This window comes from Saccopteryx bilineata, chromosome 5 (assembly GCF_036850765.1).
Source record: "Saccopteryx bilineata isolate mSacBil1 chromosome 5, mSacBil1_pri_phased_curated, whole genome shotgun sequence".
In the NCBI taxonomy this organism is placed as follows: Eukaryota; Metazoa; Chordata; class Mammalia; order Chiroptera; family Emballonuridae; genus Saccopteryx; species Saccopteryx bilineata.
Genome location: NC_089494.1, coordinates 230,274,845 through 230,289,905, shown reverse-complemented (window position 1 = coordinate 230,289,905; position 15,061 = coordinate 230,274,845). Strand labels below are relative to the sequence as shown.

The following is a 15,061-nucleotide window of genomic DNA, read 5'->3' as shown; positions in this document are numbered from 1 at the left end:
TCTCACTAAGTTTTAAATTTTAGCAAATGGTCAAATTAATTAAATCTTATACCTTTTGACGTCCTAAATCATTGATGTCTATAGGGCACATTTTAGTCTTTTATTTTAATGATAATAATAATAATAATGATAATAATAAAATAATGTTGATTCATCCTCTGTTACTTGGATAAATCCAGAAGAAACTCATTTTCTACAGAGGTATGTATCAGGATGCTATTCTAAAGGGAATAAATTTAATGTTAGAAAATTTATCTTTTTTGTACTAACCTAAAATTAAAGCTTTGTTAAAAGTCATTGTTTTAACTTAATGTTAGATAAACCAATAAATCTTTAAATTGAACTAAATGACAGACCTTCTGTATGTAATGTTTTTTCTTCTGACTTTGACTTTTGGATTTCCCTTTGTGTAGAATGAAATGGGAATATCTTCACATTATTAGATTGACATTCCGTTACAAGTTGTTGAGGTTAACTGATATTGTCTGAAATAGTTACAGACAGGTAGCTTTTATAAAAACTGAAAGTTGAAGAAATATATGAAGGTTGGACACCAAAGCTATCTCACTGGTTCCAAGAGATTGGGTGTATGGGCGGCAGCTAGAAAGATGCAAAATTGGGAGAAAGTATGGGATAGAATAGACCAGTGGTTCTCAAACTTTTTGAAGTGGGGACGCATTTAAAATCCTAAAAATAATTGTAGGCGCACTATATACAAAGTTCTGAGAAATATGTTATAATAATTGAGTCAAATATTAAAGAAAAAAATACAAAGTCCAAATGTGCTTTGATGATAATTAAACAAAATAAATATGACAAAATTAAATTTATTCTGACATTAAAAAAACATTTTTATGTTACATTTTTTGTTATGTTTTTTAGAATTCATAAAAAATAGGGGTTAAAAATAAAAAACGACAAAAAAGTTATCTTTTTATATATATCGATACATTCTTAGTAAGCTTTAGTAAATTCGGCAGGTCCCGGAGTGAATGTGTTAAGTTTTTTCATCCTCTTGTTTATGAGAAACATGAGCCTAATGTATCCTAGTGATTTCTTCAATGTTTGGGCATGTATTTGAAAGGCAAACTCTCATTTCCTCATCAATACATTGAAGAATTTCTCTCTTTTTACTCTTATTTGTGTTGAATGCAGAAACCCCCCACCATACATATCATCTTAACTTTACACCAAACAAAGGATAGGAGAAACTTGCCTCCAGTCTTTCCGGAGAACATGGAGGGTAGTGTAAACAATCCAGCACCACAGCTTAACAGCCTTTTACAGCCTAATCAGGCAAGTAAGGTGTGGGGGATTGGGCAGACTGTCAGCTTACAGCCAATTCCCCACACCTCTGTCCTCCAAAAATCTAAACTTCCAAAACCCTGTTGGTTTTTTGGTCCCCAACAGGCACAGATTTTTCTGGAATACCATAGGACACACCTGAATATCTTCTATGGCGCACCAATGCGCCCTGGTGTACACTTTGAACACCACTGGAATAGACTAGCAATAATAAGAATGAATAGAATTTTCAGAGGCAATGGGACAGAACAAATTATAGGCAATAAGGAAAAATATTTCTCTTATCCTGGACATGTAGATTTCCTGATCACTTCAGAACTCACTGAATGATAGTTATATGAGAGTAAAGCACTAAAGGACATTATTTGGAAAAAGGAGGTTTGAGATTTGCTTTGTTGAAAATATTTTATTAATATAGTTATATAAGTACAGAAATAGATATTTTAGCAAGTTCATTGATGCAAAAGTTTTAGCAGTGAGTTGGTAGATTAAGTATAATTAAAGGAAATCATTTTAGATAATAGAATCTGAAGGAAAGAGAATAGTCAAATAAAAATTTGAATGTGTGAATGTTTGTGTTTTGAATATAAGAAGTTGATCAGAGACCTCCAGTACAGGTATTTTTTGGTACTACTGTCAGAAATTAGACTGGATAAAATATGTTCTTTTGATGGAAAAGCTGACTTATTAGGGATCATTATAGAAAAGGATCCTTAGAGAAATTATTTGAGGACCTTGACTAGCTTTTCTTTCTTTCTCTCCTTTCTTTATTTTTTTTCTTCTTTCTTTCTTTCTCCCTTTCTTTCTTTCTTTCTTTCTTTTCTTTTCTTTCTTTTTTCTTTCTCTTTCTTTCTCTCCCCCCTCCCTCGTTCACTCCTTCCTTCTTCCTTTCTTTCCTTTCCTTTCCCTTTCTTTCTTTCTATCTTCCTTTGTTTTCTTTTTCTTTTCTTTCTTTTTTTTCTTTCTTTTGTTCTTTTCTTTCTTTTCTTTCCAGTACTTCTAGGTGTGAGAGGTGGGTGAAAGTAGATAGGCATGAAAGGATTGTGGTGTCTAAAACACCAAGAGATTCCAATACAACAATAAAAAAGAGGATTTGCTCTGGCCGGTTGGCTCAGTGGTAGAGCATCGGCCTGGCATGCAGGAGTCCTGGGTTTGATTCCCGGCCAGGGCACACAGGAGAAGCACCCATCTGCTTCTCCACCCCTCCCCCTCTCCTTCCTCTCTGTCTCTCTCTTCCCCTCCCACAGCCAAGGCTCCATTGGAGCAAAAGTTGGCCCGGGCGCTGAGGATGGCTCCATGGCCTCTGCCTCAGGCACTACAATGGCTCTGGTTGTAACAGAGCAACACCCCAGATGGGCAGAGCATCGCCCCCTGGTGGGTGTGCCTGGTGGATCCCGGTCAGGCGCATGCAGGAGTCTGTGTGACTGCCTCCCCGTTTCCAACTTCAGAAAAATACTCCAAAAAAAGCAAAAAAAAAAAAAAAAAAAAGATTTTAAGTTTACATAAATTTTATGTGTTGTATGTTTCTGCTAAGCTGCTTTATTCTGTGTTTTAGGATCGGATATGTTTAAATAATTATAAATTTTTACTTAGAAGATTTTATGTTGCCTTTTATTAGATTAAAAAGGTTTTAACTTCTGGCTGATTTTTTAAAATGTGCCTATAGACGTTACATAATTTTTGTAGCTCTGAGCCACGAAACTGCCCACACTTCATAAGACAAGATTGTCTCAATTCCTGGTACTCTAGCTGTCTAGTAGTTAATTTAGTAAAGGGAGAGAAGTTTGTATGTGTTTGTGTTTGGTTTTGCTGTTCTGTTTTGTTTCATTTTGTTTAATCTGTTACTTATTTAACTTAATCGAGCCTCTCATTTTCTGGTTGGTGTTGTGGTTTGGGGATGATCATTTTACATTGTAAGTTGTAAACCAGTTGAAAAATAGACACAGGTATGTGGTATGACTTAACTAGTTAGCTTAGTTACTGAATTAGCTTAAAGCTGAATTGGAGAACACCTCTTGGATCTAAGACCAAATGGGTTTTCTAATTTCTCCTCATATCTAGACTTTGAGAAAGGGTGTGCATTGGACCATGGGATTATCTGTTCTTTTAGAATGTAAGATAGAGAGGATTCTGAGGCCATGTGCTCATTCTAGGTACCTTTGGCATGTTAAACCTGTCTAATAAAGAAGCATGGACTAGATAGTGGAATTGTCCCATAAGTCAATTGTCCCATTCTGAGAACAAGCCTATAACATTTTCTAGAAAGCTGATATGCTTATTTTTTTGTTAAGATTTTATTTATTGATTTTATAGAAACAGGTGAGTGAGGGGAGAGCAAGAAGTATCAACTCATAATTGCTTCACTTTAGTTGCTCATTGATTGCTTGTTGCTTGTTCTGTGTGCCTTGACTGGGCAAGCCCAGGGTTTCAAACTGGTGACCTCAGTGTTCCAGGTTGATGCTCTATCCACTGTGCCACCACAGACCAGGCTGATGTACTTATTATAAGGGCTTCCAGGATCATGGGATGAAGAAGAAAATAGTTCCTTTAACAAGTAGAAATATGGTCACTTTTATTTTAATTGCAATTAGTAGTAGCTGGAGTTTAAAGATGGGAAGAAAGTCAGCAAACTATGTTTTCTGGCACGAAGAGACACGTTGAATATTTGTTGAATGAACAAAATCATGCCACTAACTCATGAAAGGCTGAATACATTCCTTGTTGAGTTTTCTTCTTGCTTCTTCAGCTCATCCTTCTGTTTGAGGAAAAGACTCCATTGTGTGTTTTTAAGGCTTCGTAGAAGTGACCAAACTGCTTTGATGAAGAAACATTCATTCCCAGTTGTTGGGAACTCAGTGAAGTGGAGGTAAACAAGGTAGAGACCTCACCAAGTCAAGAGGAAAAAAATGAAAACTAGTTAGAAAAAATTAATAAAGAGATCAGGACAAATTAAAATGTATAAATGTACTTTTATTTAGACAGAAAGGTACCTAAGGAGGAGCTAATGGTGATAGTGGCCCTTTACTGCTTTAACTCATTGTATTTTGAGAGTGTTTAGGGTGCCGGTTCTCGTGGGGTTCATATACAGTTTTGTATAAAAAGCATTTTATAAAACCCACATTTGGAGAAGCTTAGGCTATTGCAGTAAGATTTAATCAGAGTTCAAAGAGAAGGTTGTTCACAAATCCCCAGTGTCTTAGCTCCATCTGTCTTGCTAAGGGTAAAGTCCAGTCTTGTCTTCATTAAGCCCCTTCTAAAGGTCAAAGTCCAGATATTCTGTGCCATGGTTTAGCCTATATCAAAGCTCAGTCCAGTCTAGCAGCTGCTCATAGCCTGTACTTGGGAGATTACCCGGCTGCCAGCCCACACACTATGGCTGCAGTGTGGGTAGTGTGTTTCTCTCAGCAGGAAGACAAGAGAAGAGCAAAAAAGGACTGGATCTCTGTTACACCTTAGTTAACTTTTTTGGACTGAGAAGGACTAGCTTTTCTCCCCTTAACCAATCTTGTTTTTGCCTTCTGTTTTGTACCTTCTGTTTAATTTTGACTTGCATTGTGCATGCATGTCCTAAAATAGGAGGATTTTCCCCTTGCTTCCCCCAGCATTGGACCAGTAGTGCGAAACTCCTGCCAAACCTGAAGCCAGAAGTCTGAGTGTACAATGGACTTCTAAGGACACAGTGGATTCCTGAAATGTGCAGTTGGGCCTATGAATTTTTTAGCCTTCTAGTAAATTAAACTAAATGGGATGTTGCAGTTTCCTACTGAAACAGGCTTTCCAAGTTTTATTAAACTTGAATATTTTTACTGCTCTCAATTACCTTTTCCTCCCTAAATAACTAACTAACTGCCTATGTTAACAGTCTTATTAATTCATGAGGTACAGTAGTTTTCCCTTATCTGTGGGGAATATGGTTCAGGATTCACAGTGGATGTCTGAAACTGTGGGTAGGACCAAACCCTATATATACACTATGTTTATTCCTACACATACATGCCAATGATAAAGTTTAATTTACAAATTAGGCACAGTGAGAGATTAACAATAACTAATAAAATAATTATAACAATACACTTTAATGAAAGTTACGTGGATGTGTTCTCTTACTCTCTAATAACCGAGACAACTACTAAGTAACTGACAAGTGAGTAGCATACACAGCATGAGTACACTGGACAAGGGGGTGATTCATGTGCCAGGTGAGACAGAATGGGACAGTGCAAAGTAACTGACAAGTGAGTAGCATATGCAGCATGGGTACACTGGACAAGGGGGTGATTCATGTGCCAGGTGAGACAGAATGGGACAGTGCGAGCTTTCATCATACTACCCAGAATGGTGTGCAACTTAAAACTTATGAATTGTTTATCTCCGGAATTTGCCATTTAATATTATTTCTGGAATTTGCCACTTAATATTTTAGGACCACAGGTAACTGAAGCTGTGAAAAGCAAAACTTTGGAGGGGGCAGGGGCTACTCTATTGCAGAATTGGATCATTCCAATTCTAACCATTTTTTTTTTCATTGTCAAAATACTGTATGAAAAGTAACCTTATTCTTTGCTCACCCAATGGCACCATTTCATTAGAAAATTTGGAATAAATGCATGTTCTTTCTATTTACTAGTTTACAAAAAATATTGGCAAGTTATTATCCTCCAAAGCTGACTGATATTTTTCTTAGGCATACACTATTCTGAACTTACAGATTTAAACTTTTTGTTTGTGTTTCAAATCATCCCGGAATTTTTTTCAACTTTGTTGAAAGCTTCAAGTTGGCTTTCAGTCTTTTTGACACAGCCGAGTAGTGTTTGATAACTTCTTGTTAACCAGTATGACAGGATATGCTCATCTTTTACATTTTTTTGCCATAGTCCTAGATTTAGTTATTTCTCCAAAAAGTCCTGGCTTTTTGAGGGAGTAGGAAATGCTATTTCAAAACCATAATCTGGGTTTTTAGCTATGCTCATTGCTACTGGCTGGTCATTGTTTCTAGGTCATTTTAGTTGCTAGAGATAGTAAATATATGTGTAGATTTGTGTTTGTGTATTTTGTTAAGTGTGAATGTCAGTGAGTTTATGCTGTTACTTCCTATTCAGATCCACATGCTCAGGGGTAATTATTTAACTTTTTTTAACTTACATCTCCTTTATTCTGTTCTAAGAATCCTATGTCTCAGCAACACAGAATAACATTTAAAACTTTGTTTTATTCCATATTACATACAAAATCTTTTGGGGGTACCATTAGCATAATAACCAGACATTATGATGACCAAAAACAGTTTATAAAACTTCTTGCAAGAGAGGGAAAATGGGACAGAGTAGGTGGACGTTACAACTCCCACCTCCCAGAACCAAAGAGGATTACAACCTAACTTAGGAACAGTCATCTTGAAGAGTCAACTTTGGACTAAACTAAGAAGAATCTATAACCAAGCATCACCAAAGGAACCACACTGAGCTGGTAGGAAAGGCGGAGACGTGGAAAGGGCTGACCCACTCCCAAGAGTGAGAGGTGGTCCGGAGAGTCTCATGGTGGGGTGGGTTGCCTGGAGAATTGTGGGTCCTCAGCCACAGGACCGGAACCCCAGCCTGGAGCACCAGAGACTAGAGGAGGCATATGGATAGTATTTAGCTGAAAGAAGAGCTGGGTTACTATTTGCGAGAGGGAAACACAACTCTCAGACCTAGGCTCTGTCTTAAAGGGACTGCACAGAAAACTTCATTCACAGCCACTTACCCAGAGCTCCGGGAGCAAGAAGCGCTGAGAGGACTGAAGTTGCGAAAGGAGAGTGTAGTCTTGGGGGCACAGGAAGAGACTGGGGACAACCACCCTGACCTCTGTACTGGGTCACTCCTCAAACCTAAAATGACCATTCCTCCAACAAGCCAGAAAAGGGAAGCAATTACCCCACCAACCAGAGGCTTTTCTGCTTTGGTCAGTGTGGAGAGACACTTAGAAGCAGGGATCACATCAGGGACACAGATTTTGAGTGCTGAAGTCTGGGCTATACAGCCCTCCCCCCCAACCTGCTGAATACCCTCTGAAGAGCAGGAGAGCCAGGCTGCAGTAGCAACTGGCGCTTGGCCTGTGCGGCAGGTGGGGGAGGAGCCCAGTCAGGCATCTCATGCAGCGGCAGGGGAGCAAGCCCAGCATGGAAGGAGTCCCCTGCACCCGCAGAGCAGCCCACGAGCCCGCACCAGTGCCTGAGTGTCCAAGAGAGGGAGGAAGCGGGGGGTTGGTGGAAAGACCACACTTCAGGAATAGAGAGGCCACACACACTGGCCAAGAGTAGATAAAAGCCAGACTGGGAGTGCAGCTGATATTTACAATGGCATCAGGGCCCAGCAGAGGCAGCTACAAATTCTGGATTGCCTGTAGCTCCAAGAAGGTTACAAAGGACCAGTCAAAAGCAGTGACCCCCACTGGTCTGCACCAGGTTCTGGCCAAGGAGGACCAGGGCTGGTACATCTAGCAGCCAGATACAGAGAACATGAGCTCAGGACCTAACAACCTTAGTTGGAGTGGTATCTTAAGGAAAGGCTTCTAACACTTGACCCAGCTAAGGCATAGAAAAGGCTGTCACAAACAGCAAAAAGAGCAATAGCAGCAGACAAGTAGCCTACAGTAGATTATAAACAGAAGCCAACCCAAGAAAATCTAGAAACAACACAGCTGAAAGCTAGAGGCAGACAACACCAACCCTATACTCAGCTACACAAACAACACATCCAAAGAAGCAGTCTATACAGAGACAAAATGGGAAGACAGAGAAATGCAATTTAAATGAATCAACATGAGAAATCCCCAGAAAAAGAGCTGAATGAAATGAAAATAAGCAAGATACCAGATGCAGAGTTTAGAATAATGATTTGGATGCTCAAGGATCTTAGAGCAACAATAGATGGACAAAATGAGCATCTAAACAAAGAAATAGCAGATATCAAAAAGGACATTGAAATCAAAAAAGAATCAAATGATAAACACTATCAGAAATGAAAACTACACTAGAAGGAATTAAAACAGGTTGGATGAAGCAGAGGATCAAATCTGCAATTTAGAGAACAAGAGATGCGAAAGCACGGAAGCAGAACAGCAAAAAGAAAAGAGGATCAAAAAGTCTGAAGAAACTCTTAAGAGAGCTCTGCGACAACATGAAAAGAAACAACATTCACATAATAGAGGTTACTGAAGGAGATGAGAAAGAACAAGGGATAGAGAACCAGATAGAAGAAATCATAGCTGAAAACTTCCCTAAATTGATGCAGGAAAAAGACACACAAGTTCGAGAAGCACAGAGTATCTCCTTAAAATGGAACCCAAAGAGACCTACACCAAGACACATCATAATTAAAATACCAAAGCTAAGAGATAAAGAAAGAATACTAAAAGCTGCAAGAGAAAAGCAGTCACCAACAAAGGAGCCCCCATAGGGATGACATCCGACTTTTCAACAGAAGCACTTGAGGCCAGAAGTGAATGGCAAGAAATATTTAAAGTAATGCAGAACAAGAGCCTACAACCAAGACTTCTTTATCAATAAGGCTGTTGTTTAAAACTGAAGAAGAAAGAAAAGCTTCCCAGACCAAAAAGAAAACAAACAAAAAAAAAAACTCAAGGAATTCATTACAGCCAAACCAGTGCTGCAAGAAATGTTAAGGGGTCTGTTGTAAACAGAACAAAGGGGGGAAAATATCTAGTAAAAGAGGAACATAGATTTAAAGAATAAAATGGCAATAAACAACTACATATCAATAATAACCTTAAATGTAAATGGATTAAATGCTCCAATCGAAAGACATAGGGTAGCTAAATGGATAAGAAAACAGGACCCGAACATATGCTGTCTACAAGAGACCCACCTCAAAACAAAAGATACATATAGACTGAAAGTTAAAGGATGGAAAAAATATTTCACGCAAATAGAAACAAAAAAAACTGAGGTAGCAATACTTATATCTCACAAAATAGACTTTAAAGGCTATATACAGTAAGGGATAAAGAAGATTACTACATAATGATAAAGGGAGCAATCCAACAGGAAGGTATAACCATTATAAATATCTATGGACCTAATATAGGAGCACCTAAATGTATAAAGCAAATTTTGATGGACATAAAGGGTAATATTAACAGCAATACTATAATAGTATTGGATTTCAATACCCCACTAATGTCACTGGATAGATCCTCAAGAAAGGAAATTAACAAAGAAACAGCAGACTTAAAGGACACACTAGATCAACTGGATTTAATAGATATCTTCAGAACCTTTCACCCTAAAGCAGCAGAATATACATTCTTTTCAAGTGCTTATGGTACCTTCTCTAGGATAGACCACATGTTAGGACTCAAAATGAGTTTCAATAAATTTAAAAAGATAGAAATCATATCACGCATCTTCTGTGATCACAATGACATGAAACTAGAAATCAACTACAATAGAAAAATTGAAAAACACTCAAACACTTGGAAACTAAATAGCATGGTATTAAGTAATGAATGAGTCAACAATGAGATCAAGGAAGAAATCAAAAATTTCCTTGAAACATTAAAATGAACAACTCAATTTATGGGACACTGCAAAAGCAGTCCTGAGAGGAAAGTTCATAGCATTACTGGAATACTTTAAGAAGCAAGAAAAAGCTCAAATAAACAACTTAACCCTGCATCTAAAAGAACTAGAAAAAAAAACAGCAAGTAAAAGCCCAGAGGAAGTAGAAGGAAGAAGATAATAAAGATTAGAGCAGAAATAAATGACATAGAGACTAAAAAAAACCAATACAGGGGATCAATGAAACCAAGAGCTGGTTCTTTAAAAAGTAAACAATATGATGAACCTTTAATCAGACTCACCAAGAAAAAAGAGGACTCAAATAAAATGAGAAATGAAGGTGGAAAAGTAACAACTGAAATAGCAGAAATACAAAGGATTGTAAGAAACTACTATGAAGAACTGTATGCCAAAAAATTAGACCACCTAGATGAAATGGACAAATTCCTTGAAACATATAATCTTTCAAAAATCAATATGGAAGAATCAGAAAACCTAAACAGACCATTTACAACAAATGAGATTGAAACAGTTATCAAAAAACTCCTAACAAAAGCCCTGGGCCAGATGGCTTCACAGGCAAATTCTTCCAAATATTCAAAGAAGAACTAACTCCTATCCTTCTCAAGCTATTTCAAAAAATTTAAGAAGATGGAAGACTTCCAACCTACATTTATGAGGCAAGCATTATTCTGATTCCAAAACCAGGCAAAGACAAATACAAAGAAAGAAAACTATAGGCCAATATCCCTGATGAATTTAGATGCTAAAATTCTCAACAAAATATTAGCAAACCGAATACATGAAAAAAACCATACATCATGATCAAGTGGGATTTATTCTGGGGAGGCAAAACTGGTACAATATTTGGAAGTCAATCAATGTGGTTTATCACATAAAAGGAAGGGAAAAAATCACATGACAATATTAATAGATGCAGGAAAAGCATTTGATGAAATCCTGCACCCATTTATGATCAAAACTCTCAGCAGAGTGGGAATACAGGGAACATACCGCAACATGATAAAGGCCATCTATGACAAACCCACAGCTAACATCATACTCAATGGGCAAAAATTAAAAGCAATCCTCTTAATATCAGGAAAAAGGCAGGGGTGCCCCCTCTCACAACTCTTATTCAACATAGTTCTGGAAGTCCTAGCCACATCAATCAGACAAGAAGAAGAAGTAAAAGGCATCCAAATGATACTGATGATATGATGCTGTACATAGAAAACCCTAAAGTCTCATTCAAAAAACTACTGGATCTGATCAATTAATTCAGCAAGGTGGCAGGATATAAAATCAATACTCAGAAATCAGAGGCATTTTTAATCACCAACAATGAACTGTCTGAAAGAAATTAAGAAAACAATCTTCTTCACTATTGCAACAAAAAAAAATAAAGTACCTAGGAGTAAATTTAATCAAGGAGGTTAAAGACCTATACTTGGAAAATTCTAAAACATTCATAAAAGAAATCAAGGAAGATACAAAAAAGTGGAAGCATATACCATGCTCATGGATAGGAAGAATAACCATCACTAAAACGTCTGTATTACCCAAAGCAATTTATAAATTTAGTGCAATTCCTATTAAAATACCAATGACATACTTCAAAGATATAGAACAAATATTCCAAATAATTATATGAAACCAGAAAAGAACACGAATAACCTCAGCGATCTTGAAAAGGAAGAATAAAGTGGGTGGTATCACACTTCCTGATATCAAGTTATACTACAAGGCCATCATACTCAAAACAGCCTGGTACTAGCATAAGAACAGGCATATAGATCAATGGAACAGAACAGAGAACCCAGAAATAAACCCACACATATATGGACAATTGGTATTTGACAAAGGAGGTAAGAGCATACAATGGAGTAAAGATAGTCTCTTTAACAAATGGTGTTGGAAAAATTGGACAGCTACCTGCAAAAAAGTGAAACTAGACCACCAACTTACACCATTCACAGAAATAAACTCAAAATGGATAAAAGACTTAAATGTAAGTCGTAAAACCATAGGCATCTTAGAAGAAAACATAAGCAGTAAGCTCTCCGACATCTCTCGCAGCAATATATTTGCTGATTTATCTCCACGGACTAGTGAAATAAAGGACAGGATGAGCAAATGGGACTATATCAAACTAAAAAGCTTTTGCACAGCTAAAGACAATATGAACAAAATAAAAAGACAAACCACACAATGGGAGAACATACTCCACAATACGTCTGCTAAGGGGTTAATAACCAAAATTTATAAAGAACTTGTAAAACTTAGCACCAAGAAGATAAACAATCCAATCAAAAAATAGGCAAAAGAAATGGATAGACACTTCTCCAAAGAGGACATACAGATGGCCAATAGGCAGATGAAAAAAAATGTTCAACATCACTAATCATTAGAGAAATGCAAATTAAAACCAGAATGAGATATCACCTCACACCAATAAGAATGGCGCTCATTAACAAAACAACACTGAATAAGTGCTGGCATGAATGTACAGAAAAGGGAACCTTCCTGCACTGCTGGTGGGAAAGCCGACTGGTGCAGCCACTGTGGAAAACAGTATGGAGATTCCTCAAAAAATTAAAAATCGAACTACCTTTTGACCCAGCCATCCCACTTTTAGGAATATACCCCAAGAATACCATAGCACAGTTTGAAAAGGAGAAATGCACCCCCGTGTTTATGGCAGCATTGTTTACAATAGCCAAGACCTGGAAACAGCCCAAGTGTTTGTCAGTGGACGATTGGATTAAAAAGCAGTAGTACATATACACGATGGAATACTATGGGGCCGAGAAAAAGGAAATATTTTCTGCGACAACATGGATGGAACTGGAAACTATTATGTTAGTGAAATAAGCCAGGCAGAGAAAGAAAAGTATCATATGACCTCACTCATATGAGGAATCCGACGAACATGAACTGAGGAGCAGAATAGAGACAGGCAGGATCAAAGGAACCAGAAGGAAAGCAGACAAAGGGAAAGGGGATGACAGAGTGATAGGATGGGACAAGAGCAGAAAAGCAAATCCTGGAGGGAACGGGGGAGGGTGTTATGGGGAGGGAGACGGGGTATGTACTGGGGAACACGGGTGACATTAGAATCTATGTAAACACAATAAATTAATTTAAAAATTCTTTTAAAGGGAACTGCCTTTTGACCCAACCATCCCACTTTTAGGAATATATCCTAAGAACACCAGATCACTGATTCAAAAGAAGAAATGCACCCCTGTGTTTATGGCAGCATTGTTCACAATAGCCAAGATCTGGAAACAGCCCAAGTGTCCGTCAGTGAATGAGTGGATTAAAAAGCTGTGGTACATATACACAGTGGAATATTACACAGCCGTGAAAAAGAAGATCTTACCTTTTGCGACAACATGGATGGACCTGGAAACTATTATGTTAAGTGAAATAAGCCAGGCAGAGAACGAAAAATATCATATGACCTCACTTATTTGAGGAATCCAATGAACAATGAACTGAGGAATGGAATAGAGGCAGAGATCAAAGGGACCAGACAGAGGCAAGATCAAAGGGACCAGAGGGAAAGGGGATGAGAGGATTGGATCAGAGAAGAGAAGGATTTGGTGAAATTATATATACATAACACAGCATTATAGAGAGCAAGACAGCATATCCTGAAGGGAAGGGGGGAGGGTGTTGGGGGAAAGAGGGATATCAAGGGGAACATGGGGGTGGTGGAGAGGGAGAGATATTTGGTGGGACACCTGGATCTATGTAAGCTCAAATTAAAATCAATTAAAAAGTTAAAAAGAAAAATAACTTCTTGCATATGCTTGCTTTTTTTTAATTATACTGTATCTACATTGTTAGGTTAAATAGCTCTTGCATACCTTTTTTTATACGACTTATTTAGTCTTAGCTCTACATTTATATATAGTGGATACTTACTGCCAGTCTGTATGTTATTGTCTCACTAATTATATTCCATGTTTGAAACTCACTATCTAGTAGGTTCCTCAAGAAGGAGTTACGGGAACAGTGTCCATTTTCAGTTTTTGCATGAGAGAGAACAAGAGAGAAGCATCAACTTGTTGTTCCACTTTGTAGTTCCATTGAGCTATGTACTCATTGGTTGCTCCTTATATGTGCCCTGACTGGCGATTGAACCTGTGATCTCAGTGCACCATGTCAATGCTTTATTCACTGAGCCAGCTGGCCAGGCCTGCTGTTTTCATTTTTGAAGGTCATTTTCTATATATGAAACCTTTGGCTCTTTCTGGGAATATCTTAAATATATTAGTCCATTTTTGTCAGTAATAAATGTTACAGTCATGTGGTCTTTTATCTAGATCTCCAAAGGATGTTTTCCTTTCCTGTATGTTCACTTTATGAGAATATGTCTTCATGTTGGCCATTCTAAGTTGATTTCCCCAGATACGTTTTTTTAGTATAGAGTTAAAAATGTTTTTAAATTTTAGGCAAGTTATTTTAAATTACTTTTTTTTACTATTGTTCTCTTTCTTTGGCTTTTTTTGTTTGTTTTTTGTTTGTTTTGGTTTTTTGTGGTGACTCCTGTTATCACAGGTTAAATGTCCTTTGCCCATCTTCTGTATCTGTTGCCTTCTCTTTAAATTTTTTCATCTTTCTTACTTTATTCCTGTTCTATAAAAGTTTCTTTTCATTGTCTGTTTCTCTTAAAGTATAATCTGTTATGTGTGATGAGTCACATTCCTTCTGCCTTAGATTCTATTTTAAAATTATTCATATTATGTCTAATTCTCTGTTTCTTCACTTTATTTTTTAGTGTTTCTTATGCTGATTTGTGATGTTATTTTATCTCATCTGATTTTCTTAAATATATTTTAAATTTGAAATACTAGATTTGAATTTTCATCTTTTTGTATGTGTATATGCATGGTGGATATGATTTCTGACAAGGTTGCATCATTAATAGAAAAGTGTGTTGGTTCACAACCTCCTCGTGAGCTTGGATCCCTTATGTAGAGGGCAGAGAGAGACTGAAGAAAGAGTCAGACCACCCGGATTGGTAGGTGGCAGGTTTAATAAGCAAGGGAACTTACTTATGAGGCTGGTCTCCAGTGACTGCAAGATAAGCAGATAGCCACACCTGACTGCCAGATATCTTAAAAGTTTACACAGAGTCCTTAATTGGGCTCAGTCACATGCACAGGAGGCCTTAACTAGGTTAATCTG

General features: G+C 37.4%; 1 protein-coding gene across 4 annotated transcripts in view; it reads left to right on the top strand.

Annotated features, from left to right (window-relative positions):
• SLAIN2 (SLAIN motif family member 2) overlaps nucleotides 1-15,061 on the top strand; it is an 80,074-nt gene that overhangs the window by 49,450 nt on the left and 15,563 nt on the right. The window lies entirely within an intron of this gene.